Genomic DNA, 26,097 nt, shown 5'->3' on the forward strand with positions numbered 1-26,097 from the left:
AAAATAAGAGTGGTAGAGGAAAACATAGGTAAATGAATGAAATCAAGGAAAGAGAATTATGAAATGAATTATGATATGATGAACTTGTCCATAAAATGGAAGTGGAGAGCAGAAGGGATTGGAAATAAGAATTCAACAATATGTTGTTAGTTGAAACAGAAAGACATACAGAGAGTTAAAATAAAGGACAAGAGTAGACTCTATAATGCTTAGTCAAAGACAGGGGTAATAATCATGATCTCAGACAAAGCAAAACAAAATTAAAAAGAATAAGCAGGGAAACTATATCTTGCTAAAAAGACATCATAGACAAGGAAGTAACAATCAGGACTAAACCTATGTGCACTAAATGGCATACCCTTCGAATTCTTTTTTTAATGGATAGATGTATTTTTTTATTTATTTTTTAAATTTTAACTCTTTTTAAACCATTCTTTTCTTTTTAAATTCTGAGTTCCAAAATCTTTCCCTCTCTCCCACCTCCTGAGAAGGCGAACAAAATGATTTCAATAATGCATTGAAATCATGTGAAACATTTCCATAAAAGAAATATCACCCAAAAGCAAGAATAATAAAGTGAGAAAATTATGCTTCTAATTTCACTTACAGATCATCAGTTCTCATTTTGGAGATGGACATCTTTTCATCATTGTTCTTTTGGAATTGTCTTGGATCATTGTATTGATCAGAGTTGCCAAGTCTTTCCCAGTTAACCATCATTGCAACATTGCTGTTACTGTGCTTAATAATCTCCTGGCTCTTCTTACTTCTCTTCAATTTGTAGAGTTGTCACCCCTGCTTTATGTATGTATGTTTATTTGTTTCTGAAACACATCCCCTTGTCATTTCTTATAGCACAAAAGTACTCCATCACTAACATATGCCACAATTTGTTCAGCCATTTGCCACCTGATGAGCATCCCCTCAATTTCCAATTCTTTGGCAGCACAAAAAAAAAGCTGTTGCAAATATTTTTGTACATGTAGATTTTTTTCCTTTATCTTTTATTTCTTTGGGGTACAGACATTTTCGTGGTATTTCTAGGTCAAGGGGTATGTGCAATTTAAAGGTCCTTTGGGCATAGTGCCAAATTGTTCTGTAGAATGATTTAATCAGTTAATGATTCCCCAATAGATTTTTAGTATACCTGTTTTCCCTCATCCCATCCATCATTTGTCATTCCTGATATGTGTGAGGTGGTACCTCATAGTTGTTCTAGTTTTGATTTTACTAATCAATAGTGATTTAGAGAATTTTTTCATATGATGATAGGTAGCTTTGATTTCTTCTTCTGAAAACTGCCTGTTCATATACTTGGACCATTTTTCAATTGGGGAATGGCTTATACATACATACATATACATGCACAAACATACACACACATATATATGTATATATGTTTGACTCGGTTTTCTATATGTTTGAGAAATAAGGCCTTTTTCAGTGAAATTTACTGTATTTTTATATTAGTTTATGGCTTATGGTATCTTTTAGCAAAATGTGGTTTTACTAATTGTAACTTCTAATTAGGTCTGTTTTTACTTTTGCTTTCTGTGACATCATAATTGCTACCTTCTCATGCTTTTTTTTTTTTTTAATGTAAGCTGAAGCATAATAGATTTTGCTCCAGCCCTTTTTTTTTCACTCTGTATTTTTGTTTTTCTATTTTAAGTGTGTTTCTTGTATGCAACATATTGCTGGATTCTGGTTTCTAATCAATTTTGCTATCTGCTTCCATTTTATGGGTTAGATCATCCCATGTACATTCAGTTATGATTACAAATTGTCTATGTCCCTTTATCCTTTTTTATTTTGTTCATCCCTATCTCTCTTTCTATCTTGTCCAATAATTCTTAAATTTTTTCTCCTGGATCATTTTTCCAGGTCAGTTGTTTCCAAAGAGATATTTCACATTTTCACTATTTAAAAAAAATTTTTTAATGGTGCCTTATTGTTTCATGAAGTCATTAGCTTCCACTTGCCCCATTTTAATTTTTAAGGAATTATTTTCTTCAAGGAGCTTTTGTACCCATTTAACATTGAACCAATTCCGCTTTTTAAAAAATTATTTTCATCATTAAATTTTTATATCCCTTTTCCTATTTGGGCCAATTCTGTTTTTAAGGTATTACTTTCTTCAGTATTATTTTTTGTGCTTCTTTTATCAAGTTGTTAGTTGTCTAAGTGGTACAGTGTTAAGAAATGAAACAAGAGAAGAACTTCAAAAATGAAATTAACAGTATAATTAGAGACTTTGAGCGAAAAAATATTAAAGAATGAAAAGCTCAGAATAGAAAATGCAAAACTTTATTAAAGTAATACTTTCTCTAAAAAACATAATAAGAATGGAGCTGATTGAACTCAATGAGTCCATGAAACAAAAAGAAGTATTAGAAGAAAAATGAGAGGAAAAAGGTGTCTGCTATAAAATAGAATTGGCCTGGAGAAGAAGCAGAATAGAAAAATGTTAGAATCATTAGAGTCTTTATAAGATACATGAGGAATTGATTCAATTTATGAGAATAAAAGTCATTCCTCAGTTGATAAATGAGCAGGCAGTTCTTAAGATAAAAAACTCAAGATACTTGTGTGAAATAAATATCCCAAATAATCACTAATAATTACAGAAATGTAAGTTAAAACAACTCCAAGTTTCTACATCACTCCCATCGGATTGACAAAGTTGAAAAATAAGAAATATGTTGAACGGGCCTTTGGAAAACAGGCACTTTGGGGCATTCTTGGTAGAACTATACTTTTGACAGTCTTTCTGGAAAGCGATTTGGAACTATATCCCAAATGTTACTAAATTGTATATACCTGTTGGCTTAGCAATAAAACTACTAAGCCTTTACTCCAGATATGAAAGAAATAGGAAAAGGTATTACATTTACAAAACTATTTACAGGAGTTCTTTTTGTAGTAGTAAAGAACTAGAAAATGAGGTATTCTTCAGTTGGGGAATAGCTGAACATATTATGGTCTATAAATATAATAAAATAAGATTGTGTGCTACATCTTAGAAAAGTAGGAGTATTTATCTGGAATGATGCAGAGTAGAGGAAGCAGAACCAGGAGAACAATTTATACTGTAGTATCAACATTGTAAAAAAATAAACAATTTTTAAAGACTTGGGAAGTCTGATCAATGAAATGATTAATGAAGAGCAGTGTTAAAGTATGCAACCTAATTCCTGACAGGAAGATTAGGGACTGATATTAAGAATGGGACACACATCTTTGAACATTGCCACTATGAGCATTTGTTTTATTTGACTCTGTTTATTTTAAACAAGTATTTCGATTTTTTTTCTTTAACTTTGGAGGGGAGTTGGAGAGAGAAAAATAAATAAATGGTATTTTAAAAAGGCTTAATTTAAAATAAAGTAGAAATAATTGAAAAGAAAAAAATCACATTTTTAAATTCAAAAGACTCCCTGAATACTATGACCAAGCAAATAATTTGAATGTCATATTTTTAAAAAAAATCTGCCCATAAAACTCCCTAGATCTGCTAGTACCAAAAATCAAATTAAAATTAGAAAGAATACATTGGCCAGCTCATGAAGGAAACCTCTAGTTGAAAATATCTTAGTTATGTCCTGACAAAATCCAGATGTTTAAGGTCAAAGAAAAAATACTTCAGGAAGCCAGAAGAGTTCAAGTACTAAGCAACTGTAGTTAGATGGTAGGACAAAATTATAGACAAGATTATTTGGCAAGTACTTTAAAGTACAGAAAATCTTGGATTATTATATTCAAAAAGAAAAAGACAAAATAAAGAAAAATATAGGGAGGAAAAAAAACAAAGTGTAGTATAATTCTATGAGTGGAAGTGGTCTTTTAATAGGTGGAGCATTTCTTGTGCAAAGACACAAGTTAGGTAGAATCTTTAAAGCACAAACACAGGAGATCTAAAAAAAAAGAGAGAAAAAAATTTAAAGGTAAATGAATTTAAGCAATAGCAAAGGCCTAAATGATGGTGAACTACTTATGTTCTAACTGACAGAGAAGAGACATATTCTTTCAGAATCCAGTTCTCTTTAAGGGTCATAAAGAAAATTTTAAAAAGAAAAGAAAAAAAGATCCTCTAGTTTGTTTCATTGTATCTTGTTGAATTTTAAGTAAGAAAGAAAGGGAAAGGAAAAGAAATACACTAGGGAAGAAAGGAGAAAGAGGAGAGTAACTAAGTAGGGTTTATAGATATAAGGCTTAAAAGAAGACTGCAAAGATGGAGGAAGGGATGGGGTATCATACATCACATACATTTCATTCTTATCTGAATGCAAGAGAAAGAGGGTTCAACACAAATAAAGGATTCAGTGTAGGAATATATTAAATGGAACAAGGAAACTTGCAGTGATAAAGCCAGGGAAGATGGGGGACTAAATAGTCACAAGCAAAATAAATTTCACCTTTGGTAGTTGTATCATAAAGAGAGATCTATAAGGAGAAAAAGAAAATGTAAGACCTGAGGTATGGATCAGATAAAGTGGGGTAAAGAAAAGTGGAATCTGATTACTTCAATTACAGAACATTGAGATTGATAATATTTCTTCTCAATTATCATTTGCTTCTTCTTTATTGTGTTCATCCTTCATTGCCAAAGAAGACCATGCCATCAGAGAAATGATGACATGACTTGAACTTGACTTTGTTTTGGGTGAGGGAGGGCTGTGCAAGGTCACCAGCCTCACTCCTCCTGCAGAGTCATCTGAGTCCAGTGACCAGATATTCATCAGAATGACTGGAGATGACCCAGGATGCACTGGGAGACCTTGGGCCCTTTAGGCCAAGGTCTTTGCAGGTACTCACTTAGGGGGAGGTAATGCCCATTCATTGAATAGGACTGTTTAAGCAGTAGCCAGGGCATGTCTCCTTTAATGTGGCCAAGAAAAAGAAAGGCATCAGGCTGAGAGTGAAACAGTAGCAGTTACTATTGATAACCACTCTAAAGCTAGGAGGGCCCAGAAGAGCCCTTAGGCAGGAGCCCATTGGCGTCCCAGCTTCAGAGTGCAGAAAAGATGAATTCCCCCTGCACCAGGTTTCCTAGTGAGGAACAGTAAGGAAGACTGTAAAATTTTAAAAAGATATAGATTTAGTCAACTGCATTTATGTCCCTTCCCTTAGTACCCCTGCCTCTTTGATTCCTTATAATCTACCTGCTTTGGGGCAATTGAATACAAACTTTTGGTCAGTCCTACCTGAACTGCACCTAACTTTAGGTATTGGTGTTTCCCTGCAGACCTGAGCAAATTAGGTTGAAATATTTGTGTAAGATTAGAGCAGCTTCAACAGTCAAGACAAATAATGCTATCCATACAAATGGGTACTCTGAGTATGTAGGGAGGAGGCACTGTGTCCTCTCTACCATGCTCCATGGGTGAAAGGTGGCACTATTCTTTTCCCCAAAGAGCTTTAAGTATGGTTTTTGAAGCATGGAATCATTGCATCATAGATTCTAGAGCTAGAAGGAACTTTAGGAACCAATAAATGTAATACCGTGCTTTACAGTTGATAAAATTGCCCCAAATCACAAAGGGAGACACAAAATCTATGAGGCATAATATGAACCCAGGTCTTCTTGAGTCTATGTCCAGTGCCCTATTAAATCCAATTCATTTGCAAGTCATGGCATCACTTTCCTTATGTCATGGTCCTCTCTGAGAACAAAGGACAAAATATATGTGCCTCCAAGAAGCCAAATCTTTGATAAGACAGTACTACCCTCAGAAGGAGGAGGGCCCTCTAGTCCAATGACCTCTTGGAAGAAAGAGAATAAAATGGAGGGAAAAACATCATTAATATTCACAACCATGAATGTGAATGTCATGAACTCGACCATAAAACAGAGGAGAGTAGTAAAAAGGTTTAGAAAGGAGAATCCAACAATATGTTGATTACAAGAAATACACTTGAAAGAATAGAGCTAAAATGTGAGGCAGGAGCAGAATTTATTATGTGTTTGATAAATTTAGAAAGAGTAGGGTGAAAAATCAAGATTTTATATAAAACAACATTAAAAATGCAGGTATTTAAAAGATAAATAAAGAAGCTGCATCATGGTCAAAAGTACCATAAATAATGAAATAATTTACTTTTATGTGCACCAAAAGTTATAGCCTCTAAGTAGTTAATTTAATTATGGGGACAAATAGACATCAAAACCATAATAGTTGGGAACATCAATATGATCATTTTTAGTTAAATCTTACAAAAGGATGAAGAAGTTAAATCTCTGATTAGAATTTTAGGAAGATAAGATAAGAGTATATCTCTTTAGATAAAAGTAAAAAGAGAAGTCTAGAATGTCAATGTACCAAAATGTTTAGCATACAGCCAAAGCAGTCCTTAAGAGAAAATTCACATCCATAAGCATTTTTATTTAACATCTGATCGTAACTTTTGAGGTCTCTAGGTGACAGAGTGGATAGAGTATGGGATTTAGAATTAGGAAGATTTGAGTTTATATCCTGCTTCAGATGCCTACTAATTGTATGACTCCACATAAATCATTTATGTTCTTTTGAATATAGTTTCTTTATTGGTAAAATGATGGTGTTCGACTCAGTGAACTCTAAGGTGTATCATTCAGTCTTAAAGGAAACCAGGAAATATAATAGGTAGGTAGGAGGGGTCAGAGCATTTCAAGGATAGGTGAAAGCTTGAAAAGGCATGGAGTCATGAGATGGAGGACTGTTGATCAATGCAGCTAAGTCACAGAGTTCATGGCAGGAAATAACATCGTGACAAAATTGGAAAGGTAGAATATATGTTCCTTGAGAGGAGGTAATGTATTTTGCCTTTTTAAAATCTCCTGTTAATAAAATGTTGTGATGGAGTGACCACATCACTATTTTGTACACCTTCCCTATTTTGTAAATTCTAGTGGCTCCTTGTTGCCTCCAGGATTAAAAGTAAAAATTGTCTGCTTGGTCTTTAGATCTCTTTGGTGACAATGCATTTTTTTCAGGTTCATTATGTTACTTTTCCTTCTTTGAGCAAAACTGGCTTCTCTCAGTTTCTCATACATGGTTTAACAACATCATCTCCATGTTTTTGTATGGGCCATCTCCAATGCTTAAAATGTATTCATACCTCAAATTTTCCTCAGAAATTGCCTGTCTTACTTGAAGATGAAGCTTAGGTATCACCTTCCATACCACCTTTCTTGATTTACACTGCTAATATCCTCTTTTATTAGAAACCATGTAATTAGCTATTTTGTATTTAATTTGCATTGATTTTGCATTTCTATTCAATACATTTATGTAACATAGAGGCAGAAATCCAATGAGGGCCCAGATCTAGAAGCATACCTGCATGGTGAACTTGCTTCAGGAAGTGCTTGATGGCTTGCTATCAAGGGGTCTTCTTTTCCACTTCAGAGCATGAATACATATTCACTGCTTTCCTGTCCACTTGGTGGATCATATATGGTGAGGAAACAGCCTTTGGAATAGGTCAGGTATTCATAAGATAACAGTAGGAAGAAAGTAGAATAAAGATCAGTATATCTCATCATATTATGGAGTTGACTGTCTAGCTATCTGTGGTAATTCAAGAATCTTTTCTCCTGGCTAGTTCAGAAATATATCAGGAAAGTCCTGCCTGGGTTGGGTACTTGGCATTTGAAAGCAGTCAATAGGATATATACCCTTACCGAGATGTGAATTCTGCTTAAGGGAATATCAGTGATAGGTTATGAAGGAATTGTCCTCTTTGTCTAATAAGATAAATTGAACTAAATGGAATTCTTTGGCCACAAGGAAAAAAGCACTTAATTTTTAAAAACTTTTTAAAAAATTGAATTCTTCTGAATAAAGTATTTCTATTACTGTGCAAAGCTTACAAGCTTTGCAAATACAAACTAGGGATTGAAGTGACAAGGATTTTTCTCTTGTCCAGATCAGGGAGGGTCCTTTCATGTCCAGATCAGGGAACGGATGAATTTGTGGTGAGCTAGTTTAAGCCTGTTTGTTCAATATATCTCCACTCATGCTAAATCTGACTGGCTTTAAAATATATGTGTATGTATATGTATATATATATTTATATATATATGTATATATATATGTGTATATTATATGTATATATGTATGTATTCAAAAGCATAGAAAATAGCCATAAAAAGCAGAATACAACATGATATAGTTGGACAGATTTTGAATCTCACCACTGACAAGCACTCCTACGAATATGGGCAAGCCCCATGACTTTCCACTGTCTTGTCATAAGCTTCCTCATCAGTAAAATAGATGTAACGACACCTGTAATCCTACGTCACATAGTTGTCACAAAGCTCAAGTGAGATGACATATGTAAAATGTTTTGCAAATTATGCCATATAAATGTCAGGTAGCATGAACAAGCACAATGTGTTATTTTTTGTTTGTTTGTTTTTATTTTTAGTTATTCTTTTTATGAGATTATGTAGGAAGATTGAAATTTGAAAAGTCAAAGGAATAAATCTATTCAAGTTAAAAGCATGTTGTCAACATATTCACATTTGGAAGGGATTGTGATGAAGAAGAAGAAATGATTGTATTAGCCAGAGGGTGAAGGGGAGGATAAGAAGCAGGAAGTGACTTTTTACTTTATCCATAAGTATGGATTTGCAACCCTTGGGAACAAAGGGAAAGTAAATGATATTAAACGAATTTTAGAAGTCAAAAGAGACATGAGCCAATTGTTTGGCAGTTAATTACAGTATTTTCACCTGGCATTTTTTTTGTTTTTCAAGATTTTTGTCCTTGATCTCTCTGAGGCTATAACAGCAAGTTACAATTGAATCATTCTAAATAATCCACAGTCAAATAGGCGGAGGGTGTTGCTCACCAGACCACAGAAAGCAAGAGCTCAGTGGAGTGAGAAAGGGTAGTAAAATAAATAAAATAGAGAAAGAGGAGATCAATGAATTGGGCATGCAGCTGAAAAAGCTAGAAAAAAAACAAATTGAAAATCCCCAGGTAAATACCAAATTAGAAATACTGAAAACCAAAGGAGAAATTAATGAAATTGAAATTAAGAAAACTATTGAACTAATAAATAAAGCTAAGAATTGGTTTTATGAAAAACCTAATAAAATTGATCAACTTTGAGTAAATTTGATTAAAAGAAAGAAAACCAAATTACCATGATAAAAAATGAAAAGGGTGAACTGACCTCCAATAAGGAAGAAATTAAAACAATAATAAGAAATTACTTTGCCCAACTTTATGCCCATAAATTAAACAATCTAAATGAGGTGGATGATTATTTTAAAAAATATAAATTGCCCAGATTAATAGAAGAGGAAGTTGAATAAGAAGTTGAATACTTAAATAACCCCATCTCAGAAAAAGATATTGAACAAATCATTAATGAACTCTCTAGGAAAAAAATGTCCAGGGTCAGATGGATTTGCAAGTGAAATTCTATCAAACATTTAAAGAACAGTTAATTCCAGTACTATATGAACTATTTGGGAAAATTGAGCAAGAAGGAGTTCTACTGAATTGTTTTAATGATACAAATATGATTCTGACACCTAAACCAGGAAGAGTCAAAACAAAGAAAGAAAACTATAGACCAATTTCTCTAATGAATATAGATGCAAATATTTTAAATAAGATATTAACAAAAAGAATACAGCAACTTATCATGAGAATAATACATTACAATCAGGTAGGATTTATACCAGGAATGCAGGGCAGGTTCATATTAGGAAAACTATCAGCATTATAGATCATATCAACAACAAAACTAGCAGAAACCACATGATTATCTCAATAGATACAGAAAAAGCTTTTGACAAAATGCAACACCCATGCCTATTGAAAACACTGGAGAGCACAGGAATAAATGGAATTTTCCATAAAATAATATGCAATATCTACCTAAAACCATCAGCAAACATTATATGCAATGGGGATAAATGAGATGCATTTCCAGTGAGATCGTGGGTGAAACAGGTGTGTCCATTGTCACCACTGTTATTCAATATGGTACTAAAAATGTTAGCTGTAACAGTAAGAGAAGAAAAAGAAATTGATGGAATTAGAAGAGGCAAAAAAGAAACTAAGTTATCACTCTTTGCAGATGATATGATGATATACTTAGGGAATCCCAGAGAATCCAGTAAAAAACTACTTGAAATAATAAACAACTTTGGCAAAATTGCAGGTTACAAAATAAACCCATATAAATCATCAGAATTTCTATATATTACTAACAAAGCCCAACAGCAAGAAATAGAAAGAGAAATCCCATTTAAAGCTAGGGTAGATGCTATAAAATATCTGGGAATCTACCTGCCAAAACAAACTCAGGGACTATCTGAACACAATTACAAAACATTTTTCAAACAAATAAAGTCAGATTTAAGTAGGCAGAAAAACATCAGTTGCTCATGGTTAGGCCAAGCCAATATAACAAAAATGACAATTCTTCCTAAATTAATTTACATATTCAGTGTCATTCCAATCAAACTACCAGATAATTATTTTATAGAGCTATAAAAAATATCAAAATTCATCTGGAAGAACAAAAGGTCCAGAATATCAAGGGAAGTAATGATAAGTAATGCTAGGGAAGGTGGCCTAGGTCTACCAGATCTCAAATTGTATTATAAAGCAGCAATCATCAAAATCACTTGGTACTGGCTAAGAAACAGAGGGGTAGACCAGTGGAATAGGTTAGGTGCTCAAGACACAGTAGTCAATGAACATAACAATCTACTTGTTTGATAAAACCAAGGACCCCAGCCTCTTGGATAAGAAGTCACTGTTTGACAATAATTACTGGGAAAACTGAAAAACGGTGTAGGGGAAACTGGGCATAGACCAATGCCTGACACTGTACACAAGAATAAATTCCAAATGGATATATGATCTAGATACTATAAACAAATTAGAGGAGCAAGGAATAGTGTATTTGTCAGATTTATGGAGAATGGAGAAATTTTTACCAAACAAGAGATAGAGAATATTATGAAGTGCAAAATGGATAATTTTGATTATATTAAGTTGAAAAGATTTTGCACAAACAAAGCCAATGCAACCAGGATTAGGAGGGAAGCAGAAAATTGGGAAAGAATTTTTGCAACTAGTGTCTGTGATAAAGGCCTCATTTCTAAAATATATAGAGAACTGAGTCAAATGTACAAGAATACAAAGCATTCTCCAATTGATAAATGATCAAAGGATATGAAAAGGCAGTTTTCAGGGGAAGAAATTAAAGCTGTCTTTAGTCATATGATCAAATGCTCTAAATCACTATTGATTAGAGAGATGCAAATCGGAACAATTCTGAGATACCACATCATACCTATCAGACTGGCTAACATGACGAAACAGGAAGATGATAAATGTTGGAAACAGTGTGGGAGAGTTGGAACACTAATTCATTGTTAGTGGAGTTGTGAGCTGATCCAACCATTCTGGAGAGCAATTTGGAACTATGCCTAAAGGGCTACAAAAATATGCATACCCTTTGATCCAGCAATATCTCTCCTAGGACTGTAACCCAAAGAAATGGGAAAGGGTCTCACATACACAAAAAAATATTTGTAACAGCTCTCTTTGTGGTGGTCAAAAACTGGAAATCAAGGTGGTGCCCATCAATTGGGGAATGGCTGAACAAGTTGTGCTATATGAATGTAATGGAATACTATTGTGCTATAAGAAATGATGAGCAGGAAGACTTCAGAGAGGTCTGGAAGGACTTATATGAACTGATGCTGAATGAAAGGAGCAGAACCAGGAGAACTTTGTGCACATCAATGACCAGAGTGTGAGAGGAATTTTTTCGGTAGACTTAGTACTTCATTGCAATGCAAGAACTTTAAAAATTCCCGATGGTCTCTCGGGGCAAAATACCTTCCAGAACCAGAGAAAGAACTATGGAATTGGATCCCAGAATGAAGCACACCATTTTCTTTTGAATTATGTTTTGTTTTATAGTTTCTCCCATTCATTTTAATTCTTCTACACATCATAACTAAGGACAAAATATATTTAATAGGAATGTAATTTAAAAAAAGAAAAAAAGGAAGAATAGTACCTCCCTCCCAGGACTGTTGGAAGGATCAAGTTATATGATATTTTCACAATGACTGGCATATAATAAACACTATATAAATGTCATTTATCATTGTTATTATTATTGATATTATTTTTTCTTCTTCCTTCCTTTTTTTCTTTTTCTCACTCTCCTTTCCCTTCCTCCTCCCATAATTGTAGAAACATTTCTATTCTCACAAAGAAGACAAAGGTTGGAGGTGTGTGTGTGTGTGTGTGTGTGTGTGTGTGTGTGTGTGTACACACACACACACACACACATATATATTTATTTATTATGTATTTATTTATTTATTCCTGATTAATTTCTGAGGCATCCAAGGATCATTCTAAAGACCAGTTGAAAGATGAAACAGAGATCAATTATAGTTCATAACTCCCTCATATCTTATACCTCTTCCAAAACTGAAGAGAAATGGTTATAACATAATATAGTTCTAAGCATATAAAGCCTTAGAGTGGGGAATGAGGCAATTACTAACATAATCCCATTACAATTCACTTTTGCTCCAATTTTCCGCACGTTGATGAGGCAAAAACTATCTTGGGGTCCAAGTTATTTCTATAAATGTCTTGATTCTCTAATTCTTTTATGTGTGTGAATATAGCCACAATCTCAATTAATTACAAAAAGTGAAATGCCTGGGAAGGCTCCAGGTAGCAGGTCCAAGCTCAAACTGGCTTGGACCACCCCTTACTACAAACAGAATCACTCTCACATTTCTTCCTTCTATGTGAAAGGAGAATGTAGAAGACAAGAGTGTCTATACAGACACAAGAATCCTGAAGATCCTGATTATCCTTTTGCTGATCAGAACATCAAAGATGCTTATTATGATATTAATGATCCTGTGACTGATAAAACAAGCTTCAACAATGCCTCTCCGGGTCCCACCAGGGGATAAGACCATTACCATATTGAATATTGGTGTTCTTGGTGTAGCCGCAAGCACCCTGACACATTCAGGATGGTCAGCTAGCACAGGTTCTTTGATCTGCTTTTCTAAAAGGAAAGCAACTTTTGAGGGAGTCAATCTTCTTTAATTACATTTACCAACAGAGAAAATACAAGAGGAGAAATGAAGACCAACAGACAGGGCTTACAACTGTCTGACCATAATGAAGACATACATCACAGAACAAAAGACAGATCTAACTATCTGACCATTACATACATACATAGTTACCAGAGAAAGAAGCACCAACATCTGGGTTTTCAAAGCTGGGGGACTCCTTAGCGGCTACCCAGAACCTCATCTGGCACACAAGCCTTCTTCCAATGAGTGGACCCCAAAGTAAAACCTCACATCAGAGTATATATATATGTACTTTTCAGAGCCAGAGGGGATCCCAACCCTCATGACCCAGTGCCTTGTTAGAAATTAACAAAAGATGGGCCTTCCTACAAAACAATCTTCCCCTAATCAAGCTTCCCTTAATGGGCTTCACCTGAGGCCTATTAATGGGCAGAGAAGATCTTTAACTCCCATTAACATGATTCTCATTAACATTACACTTGGCAATATAATCAGTGAGACTGATCTCAGAAATCACCTTTACCGGTTTGGTGAGATCCCAGCCATTACAGTTGCACAGATAGCTGTGTGCTTTCATACAGTTTGCTACAATGCAAACTGCAGAGATAGCTGCTGAGAAGTCCTTCAACAAACTGATTGTAAGTGGACACAAGCTTAATGTAAAGTGGGAAAGCTGGAGGAAAAGAAAAGGAAAAAGAAGGAAGCAGAGACTCTGGAATTAAACTGGAGCCTGTCCAAGGATTTCCTGGAGCTCTTTCTCCTTCTCCAGCAGCTGAAGAAGATGCCTCTCCTACTTATTTTAATCTTCCTCTCAGTGGTCCTCCAGTATTGGTTAATATTGTTCTGTCCTCTCCCGCTGAGATTTTACCTCCATCCCCACCCGGTTTTGGACCACACGTTCCACCCAATGGAACCACCCATTCCTTCTTTCATGAGAGCTCCAGCATACATCTACTATCCTTCTCAGGATCCCCAGAGAATGGAGGCTCATGCAGGAAAGCACAGTAATCCTTAATATTCTGCTACCATGATTCAACTTTGAGAAGGAAAGACTATTTAGAAATGCAGTAAACAGATCTTGGAATTAAGAAAATCTACCACATTTCTAGTAAGGAGAGGAGATATGGGGTCTAATGATGACTTTTGAAGGAAATTTTACACCTACACAAACACATACAACAATGTGTGTTTGTGTGTGTGTGTGTGTGTCTGTATATACTGTCACATATTACAGTCAATTGATGTTAGCCCATTATATCAATGTCAAATATTATGTTTTGCTGTGATGTTTTGGTGTGATTAAAACACATGATTCTGTGTTTTAAAATAGCCTATTAATTGTTTCACTGATTTTTGCATCAAAGTACACAAACACATGGTTTTGCTTTTTGGAAAGAGGAAAGGAAGTACTTATATTTAAAAAAATGAAATCCAGATAAATGTTTGAATTCAGAAAAACAAGTAATGAGTTTCTGGTTCAAAATGGATTACTGAATTGAATAGATCTCTTCCTGCCCACTTTCATCTAATCTTTGACATCATATATTTTGGCAAAGATGTTAAAGAAAGTAAGGAAAAATCTGCCTATGACTTCATTCTTTGAGTGTTCTCCACTATTATCTTGTGCCAAGAAACTTTAGCAGTGTTTTGTAAATTTACCCTATCTCAGAAATTGCCTCAAGAAATCATATTTTTCCTGTTTGTGGGAAAAACCTAAATTCCCTTCCCACTCTCCCTCCCTCTGAAGATACTGTGAAATAAGGAAGGTTTGGAGGTATGACCCCATTGTGGGATGTCCCAAACCCAGCAGAAAATATCCTTCCTGCCATTTGTTCACATTTTTATGTGTGCTATAACTATACATTAGCAGGAATTTCCTGAAACTAACTCTAACATAGAGTTCAAAAGTGATTTTTCAAAACAAAAACTGTTTCACTCTATAATTTTACTTTACCTTATTCTATTATTTTTTTCCCTAATTTTGTGAGTTGGCTACTGTAATAAAGCATTTGACATATAAATATATGTGTTCTTGATGGATAGATAAGATCTTCTTATTCTTGATTTCTATGAGTCACAGGACATATCCCTGATCCAGTCTTGTTTCACACCACTCTTCTTTAAAATTGTGCAATCCTGCAAAAAAAACTTAAGTTCTTCCCCCTGATTCTATCTGTAGAAAATAGATTGTCTTCCTTTTTTGAGTCATTCATCATCAAAGATAAATTTTTGCTAGTTTCATTTTTAAATTGTTTTATTATTATAAGGTGTCTATAGATGGTATGATAATCAACCATATAAATGATTTTTTTGTCATAGCTGTGTTGTATATATTTTACCCCAATAACATGTTCGGGTCCAAAGTATTACCTATTATTTTTATCAATTCACGTTTAGATATTCAAAAATTATTTCTTAATTTTCAGCAAAAAAAAAAAATGTCATATGAAGCAGAACTCTTCAATTTATAGGACCTGCACCTGCCTCTTTCTAGGGGCACACCTTCCTATTTTCTTGCGTCCTACTAAACAGAAACCCTAATGGCTTGCCCAGGATTTTATAGTCCATTCTAGACCAAGGGAGCTGGCAAAGACCAAGCCAGTTGGTATACTCTCCCTCCAAAGGGAAGTACAAAACCTAATCCCCAGACACAGTTTCAGACAAACACTCATTTTATTTACTCATATTCATCTGCCTAGAAAAAAAAAAGTAGGAGAAAATAGCTTGCTTAATCCCAATACTAACACAATATTGATTCACATTCATGTTCGGTATTTATTGACGTGCATTGCATTCAATGGAGGCTATCATTCTGGCGGCTGTGTTGGAGGGAAGGAACAATCACATTAGAAAAAGAGATGAAGCACCCAGTTTATACAGCCCTAATTTTATGTAATGTAAACCTTTCAAACACTGCACATGCGAATGGAAATGCATGTCCTGATGAAAAATCAAATGCATACAAAATGGATTTATCTTAAAGTTAATTACGGTTGTTGAATATCTGTCCTCCAAGTCCGTCATTATTTCAGAAACTTGTATAATGAAATTAACTTCTCTTGCTTTGTGACAGATTTCTGTGTATCTCATTAACCAACCATAGCTGCATTGGGGTTGTTCAGCACAAGGTTTTTATTTTGTGACGCCTGAGTGTTGGGAAATTATACAGGTGGCATGTAATTTTGCTCAGGGCTTTTTGTATGCTAAGGCATGCACCAAATATCGACCTTGCCCCCACCCCCCTCACCAATCACAGAAATCGCCAGACATTTTATGTACATTACTAGCATATGGTTGAGGCTAGTGAGTAGTTGGGGGATGTAGAATTAAGCTATGAAAAACACCCCTTTTTCAGGTGCCCCTTCGAGATTTTCATTAAATTGTGACAGCTGGATTTACACTATGTTTAATAAAATGTTAGCAGGCATTTGAGGTTTAAAGGTGTAACATAATTCTTTTTTTAATATGATAATTCCATATATTCAAATATGAAACCAGTTTTAGATGCTTTGTATGGCTATAATTAAAGTAAGTATCGTTGTCTGCAGTTTTCCCCCCAACTTACTGGTGGAATGTACACGAGTTACATTTACAAAGCAGATTTTGGTTTTTGGAAAATATTCAACTTTATTCATTAAACACTACCTGTTTCTGGTTCTTTGCTAACCACTGAGGCATAACTATGAGAAATAACTGTCCATAGACCTAAAGCAGAATATGATGTGAATTGAAGGTGGGAGGGATGAGACACACATATATTAACTCTAAAACATTAAAATAGTACAGAAAAAAGAAAATAAAAACAAATCTTAGAATGGAATGAGAGAATAAAGGACTACCACCCCCGGGGTAAGAAATGAAGAGGTTGCACTGAGCAGGTTGTTGGACCTTTAAGGAAGAAAAGATTTTTAACAGGTGAAGATGTGGGAAAATTTCATTTTAATAGTAAGAGATGGTATACATAGTTCTGGATTATATAAAACAGAGTTCTTCCTCTTCTCCCAGGAGTCTCCAAGTAACTTCCTATGCTACTCCCTTCTTAAATTGTAGATTTCTTCTCTTTATGGCATGGAATTTCCAAGGGAAAGAATGGTAGATTCTAGAATGGTAGATAACTAGAATGGTAATTCCATCCTTCTCCTTTACTCCATCCATCTCATGTCCTCGATTCACAGATTATCAGTACCAGAAGAAGAGGTGCCTGAGTGCTCACAGGGAAGAGGTAAGAGCAAGTAGCTACATCTGCTTCATTACTCACAAGAGCTAAAATTAATAAGAAAATGCAGAGAAGCAAAAATGAAGGAGAATTACCCTTATTGGAGGTATATCCAACCAAATTTAGTTTTACAAAAAAAACCAAATAAGATAAAATTATGTCTAATTAGAACACAAAGGGGCAGAAAACAAATAAAATTAGGAGTAAGGTCAGGTTCCTGAATTAATCATGGAAAATTCTCTTAAAGTGACTGATTATTCTGAATTTACATTCTATAATACCCGTTTTCAGTTATAATCTCAGTGATGCAAATTAACTCATTGTTTAAGATTTTTAATTTCATTGAATCAGTCAGCTTCTTGAAAAATTCCCTTTGTGTTTATATGTTACATAACATAAATATGTGTTTAGCTTTGTGCATATATATATGCTTCATATGGGTACATATATAGCTTTACATATATAGCTATATACATATGCATATACATGTGTGTATATATATACATATATATATATAAAATTTCATATATCTGTATGAAACTAAAAAGAAGGATGGTACTTTTTAAAAAGGCAAAGAAAGCAGTTGGAGTGGGTTTTGCGTTTGTCCAGAAACTATAAGAAACTTTATTTCATGGCACATTTGGTCATCATATATTCCAATACTGCTAATAATATTTTTAAAAGACAACCATAAAAAGAATTGCTACTTACAAACCGAGATTTGTTACTGAAGACAAAACAGTAAAGAAATTCTAGAAGAGCTTGATAAAACAGACAAAAATCAACATACTGATACTCGGTAATTTCAGTACAAGAGTTGGGGGAAGAAGAAGATTTGTAGAAAGATATGGAAATGTACACCTTAGGAAAAATGAAGGAGGGAGTCCAGTGACTCGTAAACTACATAAAATCCTCATAATATTCTATCAAGGAAAATGCTCTTTTAAAACAAAGAATTTTTTGGAAATAGATATGGCAAAGACCAAATCATACCCTAAAAAAGATATCAGTTTTATTTTAAGAAAATCAAAAAATCAAATCATGTTAATACATGAGTCATTATTGAGTCATCTTTGTAAGTTAGGATTTTCTGAAAATGATTTTAAAATTAGGAATAATATCTAGGAATAGATCTGGAACACCTAAAAGACTGAACCTCCAATTATTTTAACATATAATTGAAAAATTTTAAAAATAACAAAGGGAAAACTGAACTTTAAAAGGCACTGACTACAATAATTTCACCTAGGAATGTAAGTATTAAAAATTAATTATCATAATGAGACCAAAACAGCCCAGAATGATCCTTAGTCAATCAATCACTCAACAGGCATTTATTAAGCACTTGCTCTCTGTCAGGTACTGTTAAAAAAAAGACCCTGCCCTCAAAATCTTATATTCAAATGGGGAATCCAAGATGTATTAATCAGAACATACAAGGCAAGTACAGAGTTGATAGAAGATAACTTCAGAGGGGATAGTATCTAGGGGAACCAGAAGAGTGTTCTGGAGAGATGATGCTTGAGTAGAATCTTAAAGGAATGCAGGAATTCTAAGAGGGAGTAATTGGGAAAGAGAGCAAGTTAGCAAATATATGAATTGCCTTATTTGGCAGATAGAGCAAAGAGACTGACAAAGACAACACTAGAATTAAAACATAGACTTGTCTATAAAATCTCATGAAAAAAGATGATGGACAATTAAAATTAGTATCATATTATACAGAAGAGAGAAATAGAGAAAGATAAAACCAATTTAAAGAAATCATGGCAAGATATCCAACTAAGCAGTCATCCCAGGGTGACTTTCACAAATGAAAATGGAAGGAAAATTACAAACAGAACATGAAGGAAGGAGGGAGAAGATTTACAAAAGACATTTCAGCTTGCAATTAATTTTTAATTTCTGCTTCCAAGACCTTTTCTTAGGTATATTTTATTGCCTTATTTTCAGTAAAAGTTGTATTTAATATATCTGTCTTTCTGTATTTATTTATTAGCTTTTATGGCATGATATGGTCAGTTCTATTGAAGGTGCCATACATAGCTGAAAATAGGTATATTTTTTTTTTCTATTCCTATTAAATATTCTCTAGAGAGCTAGCATATGTAATTTTTCTAAAATTCTATTCATCTCCTTCACATTTTTTATTTATTTATCTACATCTGAGAGGGGTAAATTGAAGTACCCTCTTAGTATAGTTTTACTCTTTCCTCATTTAACTTTTGCTTCAAGAATTTGGATTCTATGCCATTTACTGCATATATGTTCAGTGTTCATAATAATTCATTGTCTATGGTAACTTTTAGTAAAATGTGGTTTCCCTGATTATCTCTATTAATTAGGTCTATTTTTGTTTTTTCTTAGTCTAAAGTTGTAATTCCTACCCCAGCCTTTTTTTTTTTTTACTTCAGTGGAAATATAATAGATTGTGCTTCAGCTCCTTATTTTAACTCTGCATTTATATTTCTGATTCAAGCATGTTTCCCGTAAACAACATACTGTTAGATTCTGGTTTCTAATCTATTTTGCCATCCTCTTCTCTTTTATGTATGAGTGTATCTCATTTAAAGTCACAGTTATGATTGTTAAATGTATATTTCTCTCCGTTCTATTTTCTCATGTTTACCCTTCTCTCTCTTTTTTTTTTACTCTTTCCTCCTCTCAAGTCTGTTTGGTTTCTGACCATTACCTTCCTGAAACTATCCTCCTTACTACCCTGCCCCCTCCTCTTAACTCTTTTCCTTTCTACTTCTCTGTTTGTCGATTTTTGTGTCCATTTGTGTGTGTATCTCCCTTCCTTGAAGCAGTGATGAAAGTGGGATCCAAGTGTTGCCTCCATCCTCCCTGCCACTGTATAAAGTCTTCCTTTTGTACCTTATTTATGTGAGAAAATTTCTACACTCTTCCTCTCCCTTGCCTTCTCTCTCAGTATATCCCATCTTTCTCACTTTTGCATTCTTCTTCTAAGGTCATCTCAACATAATAGAATCATACCCATGATCTGTGTTTAAGTAGATTCCTTATAACAACCCTAATGCTGAAAAAATTGTGAGGCATTACCTTTATCACCTTTCCATATAGAGATATAAACAGTTTAAACTTGTTTGATCTGTTGTGATTTCTCCCTCATGTTTTTCTTTTCATGCTTCTCTTCAGTACCATGTTTGAATATATTTTTTCCTTCAGTACTGGTTTTTATATTAGGAACTCTTGAAAGTCTTCTATTTCATTAAATACATTCTTTTTCCCTATAGGATTATAGTCAGTTTTGTTGGATAGGCTATTCTTGGTTGCAGTTCTACCTATTTTGTCTAACAGAATATATATTCAAAATCTAGGCTAGTTGTTAGATTTTGTATGATATTGAGTATAGCTCTATAGTATTTGAATTATTTCTTTCTCAGGTTCCAACACTTCCCCCTTAATCTGGGACTTGTGGATTTTGTACATAATATTCTTGGGGGTTTTTCATTTTGGTATTTCTTTTAGGACTGGCCAGCGGAGTCTTTCAATTTGTACATTTTTGGTCAAGATGCTGGAGAAAAGGCAGAGATTCACTTGAGTTCTCCCCAATCCCCTCCAAAGGACTTTCAATAATGCCTCAAGATAAATTCTGGAGTGTCAGAACTCACAAAAAGATGGGGTGAAATTATTTTCTAGCCCAAGATAACTTAGAATATTGACAGAAAAGATCTATCACATTAGGGTGAGAATGGAGTGCAGTCCACCAAAGACCACACACCAACAAACCAGCAACAGTCCTTGGGGTAACTGAATCAGTGATATTATCTGTTGCTTCCAGAGCTTTCACACCAAAGACAGTAAGGATTAGAAAACAGGTCATTAAATTACAAGGATCCCTTTCCTGGCAATGGGTGCATTGCTCATACTCAAGTCCAGAAAAGAGTGGTTGCAGTCCAAGGGCAAGGAGGAGCACTAGTCCACCAGAGCTTGCAGCTGCGGGGGAGTGGGAGCCTGGTCACAGTTCTAGGGCAGAAAATAGTACTTGTGGTCACTCATAGACTAGAACGCAGGCCAGGAGAGTAGTAAACATACTTCTTCTTAGATCATACCACCTTAGAAGAACTGAAAGCTTGCAGAACCTCAGAATTAGCTGTGAAAACAACAGAACAAAGAACTTAAAGCTGGGGACAGTGCTCCATTTACCCTAGGAGCAGAGCCCAACATTGATATAAAGTTAAAAGTCAAGAAATGTCCTGGAAAAAAAATGAGCTAACAACAAAAAAGCATTCTGATGATAGAATGTTACTTGAGAAGAGGGAAGATAGATGTACAAACTCAGAAGAAGACAGCAAAGTCAAAACTGCTATATTAAAAACCTCAAAGAAGAATGTGAATTGTTCTCAGGCTCAAAAAAGAATCCCTGCAAAAGGTTTAAAAGATTTTTTTGATTTTTTATTTATTTGACAATTATCTAAATACATTTTAAAAACCATTTGATACCATTCAAATTCTAACATTCTTATCCCACAATTCAAGGAAAATCCTTCAGCACTTCCTCAATCCGTAGTCATTATTTCCTTCTTATTTTTTTTTACATTTGCTTACTTAACTTTTAACATTCATTTTCACAAAATTTTGGGTTCCAAATTTTCTCTCCATTTGTCCCCTCCCCCCACTCCAAAACACCAAACATTCTAATTGCCCCTATCAGCAGTCTGTCCTCTCTTCTATCATCCCTCCCTTCCTTTGTCCCCATCTTCTCTTTTGTCCTGTAGGTCCAGATAACTTTCTATACCCCATTACCTGTATTTCTTATTTCCTAGTAGCAAGAACAGTACTCAACAGTTGTTCCTAAAACTTTGAGTTCCAACTTCTCTTCATCCCTCCCTCCCCACCCATTCTCTTTGGGAAAGCAAGCAATTCAATATAGGCCATATCTGTGTAATTTTGCAGATGACTTCCATGGTAGTCGTGTTGTGTAAGACTAACTATATTTCCCTCTGTCAGGCCTAGAGGCCTGAGGGCTACCCGAGTCTTACCTTACTGTATCGCAGGTCTTCGGCTGGCCAAACCGGATAAACATATGAGAGAAGAGACTTTACGGAGTCAAACAAGGATTAGGCTTTTATTCAGGGTCCTGGTTACAAGTGCAGGAGGAATTCTTCCTTAGGAGGGAGCGAGGAATCTCCCAAGGAGGCAAGATCTTACAATAAGAGATTGGAAGTAGAAGTGTAAGTGGGGAGAGAGGGGGAGGGGAGAGCGAAGAGAGGGAAAACGGAGGAGAGGCCTTCTCTGTCAGGGCCCCTCCGCGCTAAGAGCGCTTTCAGGCTTTCCTGATCCCAATTAAGCTCTCCGGCCGCGTAGTTTGCATCTGAATACCGTGCCTGTTAGATAACAATAGGTGTGCCCAGACACGGGACAGTCTCTAGGGGGATGCTCCTCCCATCACGGGAGGAGGCGGAAATACACGAGATTGCTCGGTCTCACTCCTCGATTCCCTGGTGTTTATGGGGGAGCCTCATGAGAACTCTAAGATTTAGAAGTTCCCACCTTTACCTGCCCGAGACTGTCCACATGGAATTGAGCTTCCATACCCAGCATCCCTCCATCTTATCCAGACCCCACATTGCTTCCATTCTCTCTTTTGATCCTGTCCCTCCCCAAGAGTGTTGACTTCAAATTGCTCCCTCCTCCCATTGCCCTCCCTTCCATCATCCCCCCAACCCTGATTATTCCCTTCACTCCCACTTTCCTGTATTGTAAGATAGGTTTTCATACCAAAATGAGTGTGCATTTTATTCCTTCCTTTAGTCGAATGTGATGAGAGTAAACTTCATGTTTTTGTCTCACCTCCCTTCTTTTTCCCTCCACTAAAAAATCTTTTGCCTGCCTCTTTTATGAGAGATAATTTGCCCCATTTGATTTCTGCCTTTTTCCTCCCAATATATTTCTGTCTCACCCCTTAATTTCATTTTTTTAAGATATGGTCCCATCCTATTCAATTCGCTCTGTGCTCTCTGTCTCTGTGTGTGCATGTATGTGTGTGTGTGTGTGTGTGTGTGTGTGTGTGTGTGTGTGCGTATGTGTGTGTATAATCCCAGCCAGTACCCAGATACTGAAAAGTTTCAAGAGTTACAAATATTGTCTTTCCATGTAGGAATGTAAACAGTTCAACTTTAGTAAGTCCCTTATGACTTCTCTTTGCTGTTTACCTTTTCATGCTTCTCTTCATTCTTGTGTTTGAAAGTCAAATTCTCTTTTCAGCTCTGGTCTTTTCATCAAGAATGCTTGAAAGTCCTCTGTTTCATTGAAAGACCAATTTTTCCCCTGAAGTATTATGCTCAGTTTTGCTGGGTAAGTGATTCTTGGTTTTAGTCCTAGTTCCTTTGACTTCTGGAATATCATATTCCACACCCTTCGATCCCTTAAGGTAGAAGCTGCTAGATCTTGTGTTATCCTGATTGTATTTCCACAATACTTGAATTGTTTCTTTCTAGCTGCTTGCAATATTTTCTCCTTGACCAGGGAACTCTGGAATTTGGACATAATGTTCCTGGGAGTTTCTCTTTTTGGATCTCTTTCAGGCGGTGATATGTGGATTCCTTGAATACTTATTTTGCCCTCTGGTTCTAGAATCTCAGGGCAGTTTTCCTTGATAATTTCATGAAGGAAGATGTCTAGGCTCTTTTTTTGATCATGGCTTTCAGGTAGTCCCATAATATTTAAATTGTCTCTCCTGGATCTATTCTCCAGGTCAGTTGTTTTTCCAGTGAGATACTTCACATTATCTTCCATTTTTTCATTCTTTTGGTTTTGTTTTGTGATTTCTTGGCTTTTCATAAAGTTGTTAGCCTCCATATGTTCCATTCTAATTTTGAAAGAACTATTTTCTTCAATGAGTTTTTGAACCTCCTTTTCCATTTGGCCAATTCTGCCTTTTAAAGCATTCTTCTCCTCATTGGCTTTTTGAATCTCTTTTGCCAATTGAGTTAGCCTGTTTTTCAAGGTGTTATTTTCTTCAGCATTTTTTTGTGTCTCCTTTAGCAAGGTGTTGACCTGCTTTTGATGCTTTTCTTGCATGTCTCTCATTTCTCTTCCCAGTTTTTCCTCCACCTCTCTAACTTGATTTTTGAAATCCTTTTTGAGCTCTTCCATGGCCTGAGCCCATTGAACATTTATTCTGAATGTTTGGGATATAGAAGCCTTGACTTCTGTGTCTTTCCCTGATGGTGAGCCTTGCTCTTCCTCATCAGAAAGGATGGGAGGAGATATCTGTTCACCAAGAAACTAACCTTCTATGGTCTTATTTTTTTTCCCTTTTCTGGGCATTTTCCCAACCAGTGAGTTGACTTCTGAGTGTCCTCTCCACACCCACTTTTCCTCCAGATCCGCCCAGCCAGCACTTGGGAGCTGAGATTCAAATGTTGCTTCCCAGCCTCAGGGCTTTCAGTGGGGGCAGGGCTGCTATTCAGTGTGAGATTAAGTTCAGGTGCTGGAGGGGGCCTGGCAGGGCCACCACACAGGGCTCTGTTCCCTCAGGGGGTTTATGCAGAGACCTTCAACAATGGATCCAAGCTCCTTCCTGCTTTGGGAGCCCTTGTCTGCTTCTGCCTCTGCTGCTGCCTCCTGAGGGGGCCTGGGTTATGGAGACACACCACTCCCCTCTCAGCCAACCAAAGAGACTCTCTCACTGGGGACAAATGGGGAGAAAATTTGGAACCCAAAATTTTGTGAAAATGAATGTTAAAAGTTAAATAAATAAATTTAAATTAAAAAAAAAAGAGTGGGCCAAATGGTAACAGAGGCACAAAGATCCAATGAAGAGAAGAACAACTTAAAAAGCAGAATGGACAAACTGAAAAAGATGTACAAAAATTCACTGAGGAAAAAAAAAACTCCTTAACAGTAGAATTGACCAAATGAAAAAGGAGGTACAAAAACTCAATGAAAAAATAATTTCATAAAAATTAGAATTGAACAAGTAGGAACTAATGATTCCAGGAGACAATAAGAAACAATAAAGCAAAATAGAAAGAATGAGAAAAACATAAGAAAATGTGATATATCTCTTTGGAAAACAACTGACCTGGAAAGTACATCAAGGAGAGATAATTTAAGAATTACTGTATTACCTGAAAGCCATGATCAAAAAAAAAGAGCCTAGGCATCATCTTTCAAGAGATTATTAAGGAAAACTGCCCCCAAATCCTAGAAGGAGGAAAAATAGAAATTGAAAGCATGCCATGACTACCTCATGAAAGAGATCTCAAAACAAAAACTCTCAGGAATATTATGGTCAAATTCCAGAAATTCTAGATCAAGAAGAAAATATTGCAAGCAGCTAAAAAGAAATAATTCAAATATCATGGACCCATAATCATTATCACACAAGAGTTAGTAGCTTTTACATTAAAGAATCAGGGATTTGGAATATGATCTTCCAGAGAGCAAAGGAGCTAGGATTAAAACTAAGAATTTCCTACTTAGCAAAACTGAGTATAATTCTTCAGGGGAAATAATGGTACTTCAATGAAATAGAGAACCTTCAAGCTTTCTTCATGAAAAGAAAACAGCTGAGTAGAAAATTTGACTTTCAAAGAAAAGAATCTAAGCAATCATAAAAAAGACAAATAGTAAAGAAGAATCATAAGGGATTCAATAAAGTTAAACTGTTTACATTCCTAACTGGGGAGATGGTACTTCTAACTTTGAAAATTTCTCATTAATGGATAGTAAGAAGGAATATGTATAGATGGAAGGGCTCATTGTGATATGATGAAGTAATTCTCAAAAAAAAAAGGTCAAAGGGTGAGAAAAT

The 26,097-nt window shown here is 35.3% G+C and overlaps 1 pseudogene; it reads left to right on the forward strand.

Annotated features, from left to right (window-relative positions):
• Positions 1–12,697: 12,697 nt before the first annotated feature.
• On the forward strand, positions 12,698–14,111 carry LOC140509039 (pre-mRNA-splicing factor RBM22 pseudogene; annotated as a pseudogene).
• Positions 14,112–26,097: the final 11,986 nt, after the last annotated feature.

The sequence above is a fragment of the Notamacropus eugenii genome, chromosome 1 (genome assembly GCF_028372415.1).
Source record: "Notamacropus eugenii isolate mMacEug1 chromosome 1, mMacEug1.pri_v2, whole genome shotgun sequence".
Lineage (NCBI taxonomy): Eukaryota > Metazoa > Chordata > Mammalia > Diprotodontia > Macropodidae > Notamacropus > Notamacropus eugenii.